General features: G+C 45.5%; 11 non-coding genes across 11 annotated transcripts; all 11 read left to right on the forward strand.

Moving 5' to 3' along the window:
* The first annotated feature begins 621 nt into the window (after window positions 1–621).
* Window positions 622–740, forward strand: trnal-caa (transfer RNA leucine (anticodon CAA)). Its single transcript has 2 exons — window positions 622–659; window positions 695–740. It is a non-coding gene; the product is annotated as a tRNA-Leu (tRNA).
* A 1,205-nt stretch (window positions 741–1,945) lies between these two features.
* Window positions 1,946–2,064, forward strand: trnal-caa (transfer RNA leucine (anticodon CAA)). The gene is made up of 2 exons: window positions 1,946–1,983; window positions 2,019–2,064. It is a non-coding gene; the product is annotated as a tRNA-Leu (tRNA).
* Window positions 2,065–3,270: 1,206 nt separating this feature from the next.
* trnal-caa (transfer RNA leucine (anticodon CAA)) lies at window positions 3,271–3,389 on the forward strand. Its single transcript has 2 exons — window positions 3,271–3,308; window positions 3,355–3,389. It is a non-coding gene; the product is annotated as a tRNA-Leu (tRNA).
* A 1,203-nt stretch (window positions 3,390–4,592) lies between these two features.
* trnal-caa (transfer RNA leucine (anticodon CAA)) lies at window positions 4,593–4,711 on the forward strand. Its single transcript has 2 exons — window positions 4,593–4,630; window positions 4,677–4,711. It is a non-coding gene; the product is annotated as a tRNA-Leu (tRNA).
* Window positions 4,712–5,916: 1,205 nt separating this feature from the next.
* On the forward strand, window positions 5,917–6,035 carry trnal-caa (transfer RNA leucine (anticodon CAA)). The gene is made up of 2 exons: window positions 5,917–5,954; window positions 5,990–6,035. It is a non-coding gene; the product is annotated as a tRNA-Leu (tRNA).
* Window positions 6,036–7,240: 1,205 nt separating this feature from the next.
* Window positions 7,241–7,359, forward strand: trnal-caa (transfer RNA leucine (anticodon CAA)). Its single transcript has 2 exons — window positions 7,241–7,278; window positions 7,314–7,359. It is a non-coding gene; the product is annotated as a tRNA-Leu (tRNA).
* A 1,205-nt stretch (window positions 7,360–8,564) lies between these two features.
* On the forward strand, window positions 8,565–8,683 carry trnal-caa (transfer RNA leucine (anticodon CAA)). Its single transcript has 2 exons — window positions 8,565–8,602; window positions 8,638–8,683. It is a non-coding gene; the product is annotated as a tRNA-Leu (tRNA).
* A 1,205-nt stretch (window positions 8,684–9,888) lies between these two features.
* trnal-caa (transfer RNA leucine (anticodon CAA)) lies at window positions 9,889–10,007 on the forward strand. The gene is made up of 2 exons: window positions 9,889–9,926; window positions 9,962–10,007. It is a non-coding gene; the product is annotated as a tRNA-Leu (tRNA).
* A 1,205-nt stretch (window positions 10,008–11,212) lies between these two features.
* On the forward strand, window positions 11,213–11,331 carry trnal-caa (transfer RNA leucine (anticodon CAA)). Its single transcript has 2 exons — window positions 11,213–11,250; window positions 11,286–11,331. It is a non-coding gene; the product is annotated as a tRNA-Leu (tRNA).
* Window positions 11,332–12,536: 1,205 nt separating this feature from the next.
* On the forward strand, window positions 12,537–12,655 carry trnal-caa (transfer RNA leucine (anticodon CAA)). The gene is made up of 2 exons: window positions 12,537–12,574; window positions 12,610–12,655. It is a non-coding gene; the product is annotated as a tRNA-Leu (tRNA).
* A 1,205-nt stretch (window positions 12,656–13,860) lies between these two features.
* trnal-caa (transfer RNA leucine (anticodon CAA)) lies at window positions 13,861–13,979 on the forward strand. The gene is made up of 2 exons: window positions 13,861–13,898; window positions 13,934–13,979. It is a non-coding gene; the product is annotated as a tRNA-Leu (tRNA).
* The last annotated feature ends 803 nt before the right edge of the window (window positions 13,980–14,782 follow it).

The raw sequence follows: 14,782 nt of genomic DNA on the forward strand, positions 1-14,782 counted from the left end.
TTCTGACATTAACAGTTTGCCAGAAAAAGACAGCAGAGCCAAGCAATTCAGTCATCAGCACGTAAAAGTTGCCAGAGTTCATGACTTTGTAGGCCGGGCCGTTCAGGTGGCAGTGCTCAGATTAATGCTTAAGGCCAAGGGCACAAGACCTGCAGAGTGGCTTGTTTCCCCTCACAAAGTTTGGTAGTGCCTGGTGATTTTCTGGGGAGCCGGGCTCCAAATAGCACTTGTCACATCAAGTAAATGTATTGTGAGAAAAGGAAAGGCACGAGAATGAGAGGCTGAAAAGTGCTGCTTGGAATCAATGTTGGATTGTGGTTTGTTTTCGAAAGGCTTGTGTTTGAATGCAGCTGTGCTGCTTGTGTTTTGTCAAGTTGAGAAAGCAGAAATGTAGGCGAGGACGATGGTAAGGGACAGGTTGTAAAATACGGGTTTTGTGAGAAATATATGTGTATGAATGTTGGTTTCACTGCAGGGATGCTCAACTTTATGACTGACACTGCCTGAAAAGTCATAGAAGAAGAGCGAATGGTGCGTGTTTTGTGTTTGCATGGGAGGAATCAGTGCCAGGCAGCTCAGTAAGGGTACAGATTTTGGAGGACACGCTTGTAGCATTGCATAGTCAGGATGGCCGAGTGGTCTAAGGCGCCAGACTCAAGGATTGTTTATCCTTACCTTACTAAAGGTTGGTGATTTCTGGTCCCTTTCTAGGGGCGTGGGTTCAAACCCCACTTCTGACATTACCTTTTTTTAATCCACACAAATGCCGTCAGCGTCAAACTGCCTGCTCAACTCTGCTTCAATTTGCATGTGGCCGCTTCAAGTACCTCAGCGGTATTGCCATTTGCCCACAAAAGCGAATTAGATCAGTACTTGAAGGGAAAAAATTTGACGGGCAATGTGGAAAGGGCAACGGATTGGGACTAATTGGACAGCTCTTTCAAAGAGCCGGCACAGGCACGATGGTCCGAATGGCCACCCTTGTGCTGTACCTACTATGATACTATGAAATGAAAGGCACCACTCACACAATGACTTCTTTTCCTCACCAAACTTGCCACATTCTAACTTTTTCCTCAGCGATAAGATTTCAAATCACACTTCTCCTTTCCCACACAAAAAAGGCAGCACACACAGAAAATTACATTCTTACCCTACCTCCATTGCTGCATTCCACATTGCTTTCTAGTATTGTGGCTTTCAATCCCACTGCAGACAGTGGTGTTACTCAGATAAAAGGGCACCAGAGTCATAGAATGAAACTTCTTCCACACAAAGGCTGCTGATTCTGCTCCGTTACTCAGGGAATTACTTCCAATGCTACTTCTGACATTAACAGTTTGCCAGAAAAAGACAGCAGAGCCAAGCAATTCAGTCATCAGCACGTAAAAGTTGCCAGAGTTCATGACTTTGTAGGCCGGGCCGTTCAGGTGGCAGTGCTCAGATTAATGCTTAAGGCCAAGGGCACAAGACCTGCAGAGTGGCTTGTTTCCCCTCACAAAGTTTGGTAGTGCCTGGTGATTTTCTGGGGAGCCGGGCTCCAAATAGCACTTGTCACATCAAGTAAATGTATTGTGAGAAAAGGAAAGGCACGAGAATGAGAGGCTGAAAAGTGCTGCTTGGAATCAATGTTGGATTGTGGTTTGTTTTCGAAAGGCTTGTGTTTGAATGCAGCTGTGCTGCTTGTGTTTTGTCAAGTTGAGAAAGCAGAAATGTAGGCGAGGACGATGGTAAGGGACAGGTTGTAAAATACGGGTTTTGTGAGAAATATATGTGTATGAATGTTGGTTTCACTGCAGGGATGCTCAACTTTATGACTGACACTGCCTGAAAAGTCATAGAAGAAGAGCGAATGGTGCGTGTTTTGTGTTTGCATGGGAGGAATCAGTGCCAGGCAGCTCAGTAAGGGTACAGATTTTGGAGGACACGCTTGTAGCATTGCACAGTCAGGATGGCCGAGTGGTCTAAGGCGCCAGACTCAAGGACTGTTTTTCCTTACCTTACTAAAGGTTGGTGAATTCTGGTCCCTTTCTAGGGGCGTGGGTTCAAATCCCACTTCTGACATTAGCTTTTTTTTAATCCACGCAAATGCCGTCCGCGTCAAACTGCCTGCTCAACTCTGCTTCAATTTGCATGTGGCCGCTTCAAGTGCCTCAGCGGTATTGCCATTTGCCCACAAAAGCGAATTAGATCAGTACTTGAAGGGAAAAAATTTGACGGGCAATGTGGAAAGGGCAACGGAATGGGACTAATTGGACAGCTCTTTCAAAGAGCCGTCACAGGCACGATGGTCCGAATGGCCACCCTTGTGCTGTACCTACTATGATACTTTGAAATGAAAGGCACCACTCACACAATGACTTCTTTTCCTCACAAAACTTGCCACATTCTAACTTTTTCCTCAGCGATAAGATTTCAAATCACACTTCTCCTTTCCCACACAAAAAAGGCAGCACACACAGAAAATTACATTCTTACCCTACCTCCATTGCTGCATTCCACATTGCTTTCTAGTATTGTGGCTTTCAATCCCACTGCAGACAGTGGTGTTACTCAGATAAAAGGGCACCAGAGTCATAGAATGAAACTTCTTCCACACAAAGGCTGCTGATTCTGCTCCGTTACTCAGGGAATTACTTCCAATGCTACTTCTGACATTAACAGTTTGCCAGAAAAAGACAGCAGAGCCAAGCAATTCAGTCATCAGCACGTAAAAGTTGCCAGAGTTCATGACTTTGTAGGCCGGGCCGTTCAGGTGGCAGTGCTCAGATTAATGCTTAAGGCCAAGGGCACAAGACCTGCAGAGTGGCTTGTTTCCCCTCACAAAGTTTGGTAGTGCCTGGTGATTTTCTGGGGAGCCGGGCTCCAAATAGCACTTGTCACATCAAGTAAATGTATTGTGAGAAAAGGAAAGGCACGAGAATGAGAGGCTGAAAAGTGCTGCTTGGAATCAATGTTGGATTGTGGTTTGTTTTCGAAAGGCTTGTGTTTGAATGCAGCTGTGCTGCTTGTGTTTTGTCAAGTTGAGAAAGCAGAAATGTAGGCGAGGACGATGGTAAGGGACAGGTTGTAAAATACGGGTTTTGTGAGAAATATATGTGTATGAATGTTGGTTTCACTGCAGGGATGCTCAACTTTATGACTGACACTGCCTGAAAAGTCATAGAAGAAGAGCGAATGGTGCGTGTTTTGTGTTTGCATGGGAGGAATCAGTGCCAGGCAGCTCAGTAAGGGTACAGATTTTGGAGGACACGCTTGTAGCATTGCACAGTCAGGATGGCCGAGTGGTCTAAGGCGCCGGACTCAAGGACTGTTTATCCTTACCTTACTAAAGGTTGGTGAATTCTGGTCCCGTTCTAGGGCTGTGGGTTCAAATCCCACTTCTGACATTAGCTTTATTAAATCCACGCAAATGCCGTCAGCGTCAAACTGCCTGCTCAACTCTGCTTCAATTTGCATGTGGCCGCTTCAAGTACCTCAGCGGTATTGCCATTTGCCCACAAAAGCGAATTAGATCAGTACTTGAAGGGAAAAAATTTGACGGGCAATGTGGAAAGGGCAACGGATTGGGACTAATTGGACAGCTCTTTCAAAGAGCCGGCACAGGCACGATGGTCCGAATGGCCACCCTTGTGCTGTACCTACTATGATACTATGAAATGAAAGGCACCACTCACACAATGACTTCTTTTCCTCACAAAACTTGCCACATTCTAACTTTTTCCTCAGCGATAAGATTTCAAATCACACTTCTCCTTTCCCACACAAAAAAGGCAGCACACAGAAAATTACATTCTTACCCTACCTCCATTGCTGCATTCCACATTGCATTCTAGTATTGTGGCTTTCAATCCCACTGCAGACAGTGGTGTTACTCAGATAAAAGGGCACCAGAGTCATAGAATGAAACTTCTTCCACACAAAGGCTGCTGATTCTGCTCCGTTACTCAGGGAATTACTTCCAATGCTACTTCTGACATTAACAGTTTGCCAGAAAAAGACAGCAGAGCCAAGCAATTCAGTCATCAGCACGTAAAAGTTGCCAGAGTTCATGACTTTGTAGGCCGGGCCGTTCAGGTGGCAGTGCTCAGATTAATGCTTAAGGCCAAGGGCACAAGACCTGCAGAGTGGCTTGTTTCCCCTCACAAAGTTTGGTAGTGCCTGGTGATTTTCTGGGGAGCCGGGCTCCAAATAGCACTTGTCACATCAAGTAAATGTATTGTGAGAAAAGGAAAGGCACGAGAATGAGAGGCTGAAAAGTGCTGCTTGGAATCAATGTTGGATTGTGGTTTGTTTTCGAAAGGCTTGTGTTTGAATGCAGCTGTGCTGCTTGTGTTTTGTCAAGTTGAGAAAGCAGAAATGTAGGCGAGGACGATGGTAAGGGACAGGTTGTAAAATACGGGTTTTGTGAGAAATATATGTGTATGAATGTTGGTTTCACTGCAGGGATGCTCAACTTTATGACTGACACTGCCTGAAAAGTCATAGAAGAAGAGCGAATGGTGCGTGTTTTGTGTTTGCATGGGAGGAATCAGTGCCAGGCAGCTCAGTAAGGGTACAGATTTTGGAGGACACGCTTGTAGCATTGCATAGTCAGGATGGCCGAGTGGTCTAAGGCGCTAGACTCAAGGATTGTTTATCCTTACCTTACTAAAGGTTGGTGATTTCTGGTCCCTTTCTAGGAGCGTGGGTTCAAATCCCACTTCTGACATTACCTTTTTTTAATCCACACAAATGCCGTCAGCTTCAAACTGCCTGCTCAACTCTGCTTCAATTTGCATGTGGCCGCTTCAAGTACCTCAGCGGTATTGCCATTTGCCCACAAAAGCGAATTAGATCAGTACTTGAAGGGAAAAAATTTGACGGGCAATGTGGAAAGGGCAACGGATTGGGACTAATTGGACAGCTCTTTCAAAGAGCCGGCACAGGCACGATGGTCCGAATGGCCACCCTTGTGCTGTACCTACTATGATACTATGAAATGAAAGGTACCACTCACACAATGACTTCTTTTCCTCACCAAACTTGCCACATTCTAACTTTTTCCTCAGCGATAAGATTTCAAATCACACTTCTCCTTTCCCACACAAAAAAGGCAGCACACACAGAAAATTACATTCTTACCCTACCTCCATTGCTGCATTCCACATTGCTTTCTAGTATTGTGGCTTTCAATCCCACTGCAGACAGTGGTGTTACTCAGATAAAAGGGCACCAGAGTCATAGAATGAAACTTCTTCCACACAAAGGCTGCTGATTCTGCTCCGTTACTCAGGGAATTACTTCCAATGCTACTTCTGACATTAACAGTTTGCCAGAAAAAGACAGCAGAGCCAAGCAATTCAGTCATCAGCACGTAAAAGTTGCCAGAGTTCATGACTTTGTAGGCCGGGCCGTTCAGGTGGCAGTGCTCAGATTAATGCTTAAGGCCAAGGGCACAAGACCTGCAGAGTGGCTTGTTTCCCCTCACAAAGTTTGGTAGTGCCTGGTGATTTTCTGGGGAGCCGGGCTCCAAATAGCACTTGTCACATCAAGTAAATGTATTGTGAGAAAAGGAAAGGCACGAGAATGAGAGGCTGAAAAGTGCTGCTTGGAATCAATGTTGGATTGTGGTTTGTTTTCGAAAGGCTTGTGTTTGAATGCAGCTGTGCTGCTTGTGTTTTGTCAAGTTGAGAAAGCAGAAATGTAGGCGAGGACGATGGTAAGGGACAGGTTGTAAAATACGGGTTTTGTGAGAAATATATGTGTATGAATGTTGGTTTCACTGCAGGGATGCTCAACTTTATGACTGACACTGCCTGAAAAGTCATAGAAGAAGAGCGAATGGTGCGTGTTTTGTGTTTGCATGGGAGGAATCAGTGCCAGGCAGCTCAGTAAGGGTACAGATTTTGGAGGACACGCTTGTAGCATTGCACAGTCAGGATGGCCGAGTGGTCTAAGGCGCCAGATTCAAGGACTGTTTATCCTTACCTTACTAAAGGTTGGTGAATTTTGGTCCCTTTCTAGGGGCGTGGGTTCAAATCCCACTTCTGACATTACCTTTTTTTAATCCACGCAAATGCCGTCAGCGTCAAACAGCCTGCTCAACTCTGCTTCAATTTGCATGTGGCCGCTTCAAGTACCTCAGCGGTATTGCCATTTGCCCACAAAAGCGAATTAGATCAGTACTTGAAGGGAAAAAATTTGACGGGCAATGTGGAAAGGGCAACGGAATGGGACTAATTGGACAGCTCTTTCAAAGAGCCGTCACAGGCACGATGGTCCGAATGGCCACCCTTGTGCTGTACCTACTATGATACTATGAAATGAAAGGCACCACTCACACAATGACTTCTTTTCCTCACAAAACTTGCCACATTCTAACTCTTTCCTCAGCGATAAGATTTCAAATCACACTTCTCCTTTCCCACACAAAAAAGGCAGCACACACAGAAAATTACATTCTTACCCTACCTCCATTGCTGCATTCCACATTGCTTTCTAGTATTGTGGCTTTCAATCCCACTGCAGACAGTGGTGTTACTCAGATAAAAGGGCACCAGAGTCATAGAATGAAACTTCTTCCACACAAAGGCTGCTGATTCTGCTCCGTTACTCAGGGAATTACTTCCAATGCTACTTCTGACATTAACAGTTTGCCAGAAAAAGACAGCAGAGCCAAGCAATTCAGTCATCAGCACGTAAAAGTTGCCAGAGTTCATGACTTTGTAGGCCGGGCCGTTCAGGTGGCAGTGCTCAGATTAATGCTTAAGGCCAAGGGCACAAGACCTGCAGAGTGGCTTGTTTCCCCTCACAAAGTTTGGTAGTGCCTGGTGATTTTCTGGGGAGCCGGGCTCCAAATAGCACTTGTCACATCAAGTAAATGTATTGTGAGAAAAGGAAAGGCACGAGAATGAGAGGCTGAAAAGTGCTGCTTGGAATCAATGTTGGATTGTGGTTTGTTTTCGAAAGGCTTGTGTTTGAATGCAGCTGTGCTGCTTGTGTTTTGTCAAGTTGAGAAAGCAGAAATGTAGGCGAGGACGATGGTAAGGGACAGGTTGTAAAATACGGGTTTTGTGAGAAATATATGTGTATGAATGTTGGTTTCACTGCAGGGATGCTCAACTTTATGACTGACACTGCCTGAAAAGTCATAGAAGAAGAGCGAATGGTGCGTGTTTTGTGTTTGCATGGGAGGAATCAGTGCCAGGCAGCTCAGTAAGGGTACAGATTTTGGAGGACACGCTTGTAGCATTGCACAGTCAGGATGGCCGAGTGGTCTAAGGCGCCAGACTCAAGGACTGTTTATCCTTACCTTACTAAAGGTTGGTGAATTCTGGTCCCTTTCTAGGGGCGTGGGTTCAAATCCCACTTCTGACATTACCTTTTTTTAATCCACGCAAATGCCGTCAGCGTCAAACAGCCTGCTCAACTCTGCTTCAATTTGCATGTGGCCGCTTCAAGTACCTCAGCGGTATTGCCATTTGCCCACAAAAGCGAATTAGATCAGTACTTGAAGGCAAAAAATTTGACGGGCAATGTGGAAAGGGCAACGGAATGGGACTAATTGGACAGCTCTTTCAAAGAGCCGTCACAGGCACGATGGTCCGAATGGCCACCCTTGTGCTGTACCTACTATGATACTATGAAATGAAAGGCACCACTCACACAATGACTTCTTTTCCTCACAAAACTTGCCACATTCTAACTCTTTCCTCAGCGATAAGATTTCAAATCACACTTCTCCTTTCCCACACAAAAAAGGCAGCACACACAGAAAATTACATTCTTACCCTACCTCCATTGCTGCATTCCACATTGCTTTCTAGTATTGTGGCTTTCAATCCCACTGCAGACAGTGGTGTTACTCAGATAAAAGGGCACCAGAGTCATAGAATGAAACTTCTTCCACACAAAGGCTGCTGATTCTGCTCCGTTACTCAGGGAATTACTTCCAATGCTACTTCTGACATTAACAGTTTGCCAGAAAAAGACAGCAGAGCCAAGCAATTCAGTCATCAGCACGTAAAAGTTGCCAGAGTTCATGACTTTGTAGGCCGGGCCGTTCAGGTGGCAGTGCTCAGATTAATGCTTAAGGCCAAGGGCACAAGACCTGCAGAGTGGCTTGTTTCCCCTCACAAAGTTTGGTAGTGCCTGGTGATTTTCTGGGGAGCCGGGCTCCAAATAGCACTTGTCACATCAAGTAAATGTATTGTGAGAAAAGGAAAGGCACGAGAATGAGAGGCTGAAAAGTGCTGCTTGGAATCAATGTTGGATTGTGGTTTGTTTTCGAAAGGCTTGTGTTTGAATGCAGCTGTGCTGCTTGTGTTTTGTCAAGTTGAGAAAGCAGAAATGTAGGCGAGGACGATGGTAAGGGACAGGTTGTAAAATACGGGTTTTGTGAGAAATATATGTGTATGAATGTTGGTTTCACTGCAGGGATGCTCAACTTTATGACTGACACTGCCTGAAAAGTCATAGAAGAAGAGCGAATGGTGCGTGTTTTGTGTTTGCATGGGAGGAATCAGTGCCAGGCAGCTCAGTAAGGGTACAGATTTTGGAGGACACGCTTGTAGCATTGCACAGTCAGGATGGCCGAGTGGTCTAAGGCGCCAGACTCAAGGACTGTTTATCCTTACCTTACTAAAGGTTGGTGAATTCTGGTCCCTTTCTAGGGGCGTGGGTTCAAATCCCACTTCTGACATTAGCTTTTTTTAATCCACGCAAATGCCGTCAGCGTCAAACAGCCTGCTCAACTCTGCTTCAATTTGCATGTGGCCGCTTCAAGTGCCTCAGCGGTATTGCCATTTGCCCACAAAAGCGAATTAGATCAGTACTTGAAGGGAAAAAATTTGACGGGCAATGTGGAAAGGGCAACGGAATGGGACTAATTGGACAGCTCTTTCAAAGAGCCGTCACAGGCACGATGGTCCGAATGGCCACCCTTGTGCTGTACCTACTATGATACTATGAAATGAAAGGCACCACTCACACAATGACTTCTTTTCCTCACAAAACTTGCCACATTCTAACTCTTTCCTCAGCGATAAGATTTCAAATCACACTTCTCCTTTCCCACACAAAAAAGGCAGCACACACAGAAAATTACATTCTTACCCTACCTCCATTGCTGCATTCCACATTGCTTTCTAGTATTGTGGCTTTCAATCCCACTGCAGACAGTGGTGTTACTCAGATAAAAGGGCACCAGAGTCATAGAATGAAACTTCTTCCACACAAAGGCTGCTGATTCTGCTCCGTTACTCAGGGAATTACTTCCAATGCTACTTCTGACATTAACAGTTTGCCAGAAAAAGACAGCAGAGCCAAGCAATTCAGTCATCAGCACGTAAAAGTTGCCAGAGTTCATGACTTTGTAGGCCGGGCCGTTCAGGTGGCAGTGCTCAGATTAATGCTTAAGGCCAAGGGCACAAGACCTGCAGAGTGGCTTGTTTCCCCTCACAAAGTTTGGTAGTGCCTGGTGATTTTCTGGGGAGCCGGGCTCCAAATAGCACTTGTCACATCAAGTAAATGTATTGTGAGAAAAGGAAAGGCACGAGAATGAGAGGCTGAAAAGTGCTGCTTGGAATCAATGTTGGATTGTGGTTTGTTTTCGAAAGGCTTGTGTTTGAATGCAGCTGTGCTGCTTGTGTTTTGTCAAGTTGAGAAAGCAGAAATGTAGGCGAGGACGATGGTAAGGGACAGGTTGTAAAATACGGGTTTTGTGAGAAATATATGTGTATGAATGTTGGTTTCACTGCAGGGATGCTCAACTTTATGACTGACACTGCCTGAAAAGTCATAGAAGAAGAGCGAATGGTGCGTGTTTTGTGTTTGCATGGGAGGAATCAGTGCCAGGCAGCTCAGTAAGGGTACAGATTTTGGAGGACACGCTTGTAGCATTGCACAGTCAGGATGGCCGAGTGGTCTAAGGCGCCAGACTCAAGGACTGTTTATCCTTACCTTACTAAAGGTTGGTGAATTCTGGTCCCTTTCTAGGGGCGTGGGTTCAAATCCCACTTCTGACATTAGCTTTTTTTAATCCACGCAAATGCCGTCAGCGTCAAACAGCCTGCTCAACTCTGCTTCAATTTGCATGTGGCCGCTTCAAGTACCTCAGCGGTATTGCCATTTGCCCACAAAAGCGAATTAGATCAGTACTTGAAGGGAAAAAATTTGACGGGCAATGTGGAAAGGGCAACGGAATGGGACTAATTGGACAGCTCTTTCAAAGAGCCGTCACAGGCACGATGGTCCGAATGGCCACCCTTGTGCTGTACCTACTATGATACTATGAAATGAAAGGCACCACTCACACAATGACTTCTTTTCCTCACAAAACTTGCCACATTCTAACTCTTTCCTCAGCGATAAGATTTCAAATCACACTTCTCCTTTCCCACACAAAAAAGGCAGCACACACAGAAAATTACATTCTTACCCTACCTCCATTGCTGCATTCCACATTGCTTTCTAGTATTGTGGCTTTCAATCCCACTGCAGACAGTGGTGTTACTCAGATAAAAGGGCACCAGAGTCATAGAATGAAACTTCTTCCACACAAAGGCTGCTGATTCTGCTCCGTTACTCAGGGAATTACTTCCAATGCTACTTCTGACATTAACAGTTTGCCAGAAAAAGACAGCAGAGCCAAGCAATTCAGTCATCAGCACGTAAAAGTTGCCAGAGTTCATGACTTTGTAGGCCGGGCCGTTCAGGTGGCAGTGCTCAGATTAATGCTTAAGGCCAAGGGCACAAGACCTGCAGAGTGGCTTGTTTCCCCTCACAAAGTTTGGTAGTGCCTGGTGATTTTCTGGGGAGCCGGGCTCCAAATAGCACTTGTCACATCAAGTAAATGTATTGTGAGAAAAGGAAAGGCACGAGAATGAGAGGCTGAAAAGTGCTGCTTGGAATCAATGTTGGATTGTGGTTTGTTTTCGAAAGGCTTGTGTTTGAATGCAGCTGTGCTGCTTGTGTTTTGTCAAGTTGAGAAAGCAGAAATGTAGGCGAGGACGATGGTAAGGGACAGGTTGTAAAATACGGGTTTTGTGAGAAATATATGTGTATGAATGTTGGTTTCACTGCAGGGATGCTCAACTTTATGACTGACACTGCCTGAAAAGTCATAGAAGAAGAGCGAATGGTGCGTGTTTTGTGTTTGCATGGGAGGAATCAGTGCCAGGCAGCTCAGTAAGGGTACAGATTTTGGAGGACACGCTTGTAGCATTGCACAGTCAGGATGGCCGAGTGGTCTAAGGCGCCAGACTCAAGGACTGTTTATCCTTACCTTACTAAAGGTTGGTGAATTCTGGTCCCTTTCGAGGGGCGTGGGTTCAAATCCCACTTCTGACATTAGCTTTTTTTAATCCACGCAAATGCCGTCAGCGTCAAACAGCCTGCTCAACTCTGCTTCAATTTGCATGTGGCCGCTTCAAGTACCTCAGCGGTATTGCCATTTGCCCACAAAAGCGAATTAGATCAGTACTTGAAGGGAAAAAATTTGACGGGCAATGTGGAAAGGGCAACGGAATGGGACTAATTGGACAGCTCTTTCAAAGAGCCGTCACAGGCACGATGGTCCGAATGGCCACCCTTGTGCTGTACCTACTATGATACTATGAAATGAAAGGCACCACTCACACAATGACTTCTTTTCCTCACAAAACTTGCCACATTCTAACTCTTTCCTCAGCGATAAGATTTCAAATCACACTTCTCCTTTCCCACACAAAAAAGGCAGCACACACAGAAAATTACATTCTTACCCTACCTCCATTGCTGCATTCCACATTGCTTTCTAGTATTGTGGCTTTCAATCCCACTGCAGACAGTGGTGTTACTCAGATAAAAGGGCACCAGAGTCATAGAATGAAACTTCTTCCACACAAAGGCTGCTGATTCTGCTCCGTTACTCAGGGAATTACTTCCAATGCTACTTCTGACATTAACAGTTTGCCAGAAAAAGACAGCAGAGCCAAGCAATTCAGTCATCAGCACGTAAAAGTTGCCAGAGTTCATGACTTTGTAGGCCGGGCCGTTCAGGTGGCAGTGCTCAGATTAATGCTTAAGGCCAAGGGCACAAGACCTGCAGAGTGGCTTGTTTCCCCTCACAAAGTTTGGTAGTGCCTGGTGATTTTCTGGGGAGCCGGGCTCCAAATAGCACTTGTCACATCAAGTAAATGTATTGTGAGAAAAGGAAAGGCACGAGAATGAGAGGCTGAAAAGTGCTGCTTGGAATCAATGTTGGATTGTGGTTTGTTTTCGAAAGGCTTGTGTTTGAATGCAGCTGTGCTGCTTGTGTTTTGTCAAGTTGAGAAAGCAGAAATGTAGGCGAGGACGATGGTAAGGGACAGGTTGTAAAATACGGGTTTTGTGAGAAATATATGTGTATGAATGTTGGTTTCACTGCAGGGATGCTCAACTTTATGACTGACACTGCCTGAAAAGTCATAGAAGAAGAGCGAATGGTGCGTGTTTTGTGTTTGCATGGGAGGAATCAGTGCCAGGCAGCTCAGTAAGGGTACAGATTTTGGAGGACACGCTTGTAGCATTGCACAGTCAGGATGGCCGAGTGGTCTAAGGCGCCAGACTCAAGGACTGTTTATCCTTACCTTACTAAAGGTTGGTGAATTCTGGTCCCTTTCTAGGGGCGTGGGTTCAAATCCCACTTCTGACATTAGCTTTTTTTAATCCACGCAAATGCCGTCAGCGTCAAACTGCCTGCTCAACTCTGCTTCAATTTGCATGTGGCCGCTTCAAGTACCTCAGCGGTATTGCCATTTGCCCACAAAAGCGAATTAGATCAGTACTTGAAGGGAAAAAATTTGACGGGCAATGTGGAAAGGGCAACGGATTGGGACTAATTGGACAGCTCTTTCAAAGAGCCGGCACAGGCACGATGGTCCGAATGGCCACCCTTGTGCTGTACCTACTATGATACTTTGAAATGAAAGGCACCACTCACACAATGACTTCTTTTCCTCACAAAACTTGCCACATTCTAACTTTTTCCTCAGCGATAAGATTTCAAATCACACTTCTCCTTTCCCACACAAAAAAGGCAGCACACACAGAAAATTAAATTCTTACCCGACATCCATTGCTGCATTCCACATTGCTTTCTAGTATTGTGGCTTTCAATCCCACTGCAGACAGTGGTGTTACTCAGATAAAAGGGCACCAGAGTCATAGAATGAAACTTCTTCCACACAAAGGCTGCTGATTCTGCTCCGTTACTCAGGGAATTACTTCCAATGCTACTTCTGACATTAACAGTTTGCCAGAAAAAGACAGCAGAGCCAAGCAATTCAGTCATCAGCACGTAAAAGTTGCCAGAGTTCATGACTTTGTAGGCCGGGCCGTTCAGGTGGCAGTGCTCAGATTAATGCTTAAGGCCAAGGGCACAAGACCTGCAGAGTGGCTTGTTTCCCCTCACAAAGTTTGGTAGTGCCTGGTGATTTTCTGGGGAGCCGGGCTCCAAATAGCACTTGTCACATCAAGTAAATGTATTGTGAGAAAAGGAAAGGCACGAGAATGAGAGGCTGAAAAGTGCTGCTTGGAATCAATGTTGGATTGTGGTTTGTTTTCGAAAGGCTTGTGTTTGAATGCAGCTGTGCTGCTTGTGTTTTGTCAAGTTGAGAAAGCAGAAATGTAGGCGAGGACGATGGTAAGGGACAGGTTGTAAAATACGGGTTTTGTGAGAAATATATGTGTATGAATGTTGGTTTCACTGCAGGGATGCTCAACTTTATGACTGACACTGCCTGAAAAGTCATAGAAGAAGAGCGAATGGTGCGTGTTTTGTGTTTGCATGGGAGGAATCAGTGCCAGGCAGCTCAGTAAGGGTACAGATTTTGGAGGACACGCTTGTAGCATTGCACAGTCAGGATGGCCGAGTGGTCTAAGGCGCCAGACTCAAGGACTGTTTATCCTTACCTTACTAAAGGGTGGTGAATTCTGGTCCCTTTCTAGGGGCGTGGGTTCAAATCCCACTTCTGACATTAGCTATTTTTAATCCACGCAAATGCCGTCAGCGTCAAACTGCCTGCTCAACTCTGCTTCAATTTGCATGTGGCCGCTTCAAGTGCCTCAGCGGTATTGCCATTTGCCCACAAAAGCGAATTAGATCAGTACTTGAAGGGAAAAAATTTGACGGGCAATGTGGAAAGGGCAACGGATTGGGACTAATTGGACAGCTCTTTCAAAGAGCCGGCACAGGCACGATGGTCCGAATGGCCACCCTTGTGCTGTACCTACTATGATACTATGAAATGAAAGGCACCACTCACACAATGACTTCTTTTCCTCACAAAACTTGCCACATTCTAACTTTTTCCTCAGCGATAAGATTTCAAATCACACTTCTCCTTTCCCACACAAAAAAGGCAGCACACACAGAAAATTACATTCTTACCCTACCTCCATTGCTGCATTCCACATTGCTTTCTAGTATTGTGGCTTTCAATCCCACTGCAGACAGTGGTGTTACTCAGATAAAAGGGCACCAGAGTCATAGAATGAAACTTCTTCCACACAAAGGCTGCTGATTCTGCTCCGTTACTCAGGGAATTACTTCCAATGCTACTTCTGACATTAACAGTTTGCCAGAAAAAGACAGCAGAGCCAAGCAATTCAGTCATCAGCACGTAAAAGTTGCCAGAGTTCATGACTTTGTAGGCCGGGCCGTTCAGGTGGCAGTGCTCAGATTAATGCTTAAGGCCAAGGGCACAAGACCTGCAGAGTGGCTTGTTTCCCCTCACAAAGTTTGGTAGTGCCTGGTGATTTTCTGGGGAGCCGGGCTCCA

This window comes from Heptranchias perlo, chromosome 13 (assembly GCF_035084215.1).
Source record: "Heptranchias perlo isolate sHepPer1 chromosome 13, sHepPer1.hap1, whole genome shotgun sequence".
Lineage (NCBI taxonomy): Eukaryota > Metazoa > Chordata > Chondrichthyes > Hexanchiformes > Hexanchidae > Heptranchias > Heptranchias perlo.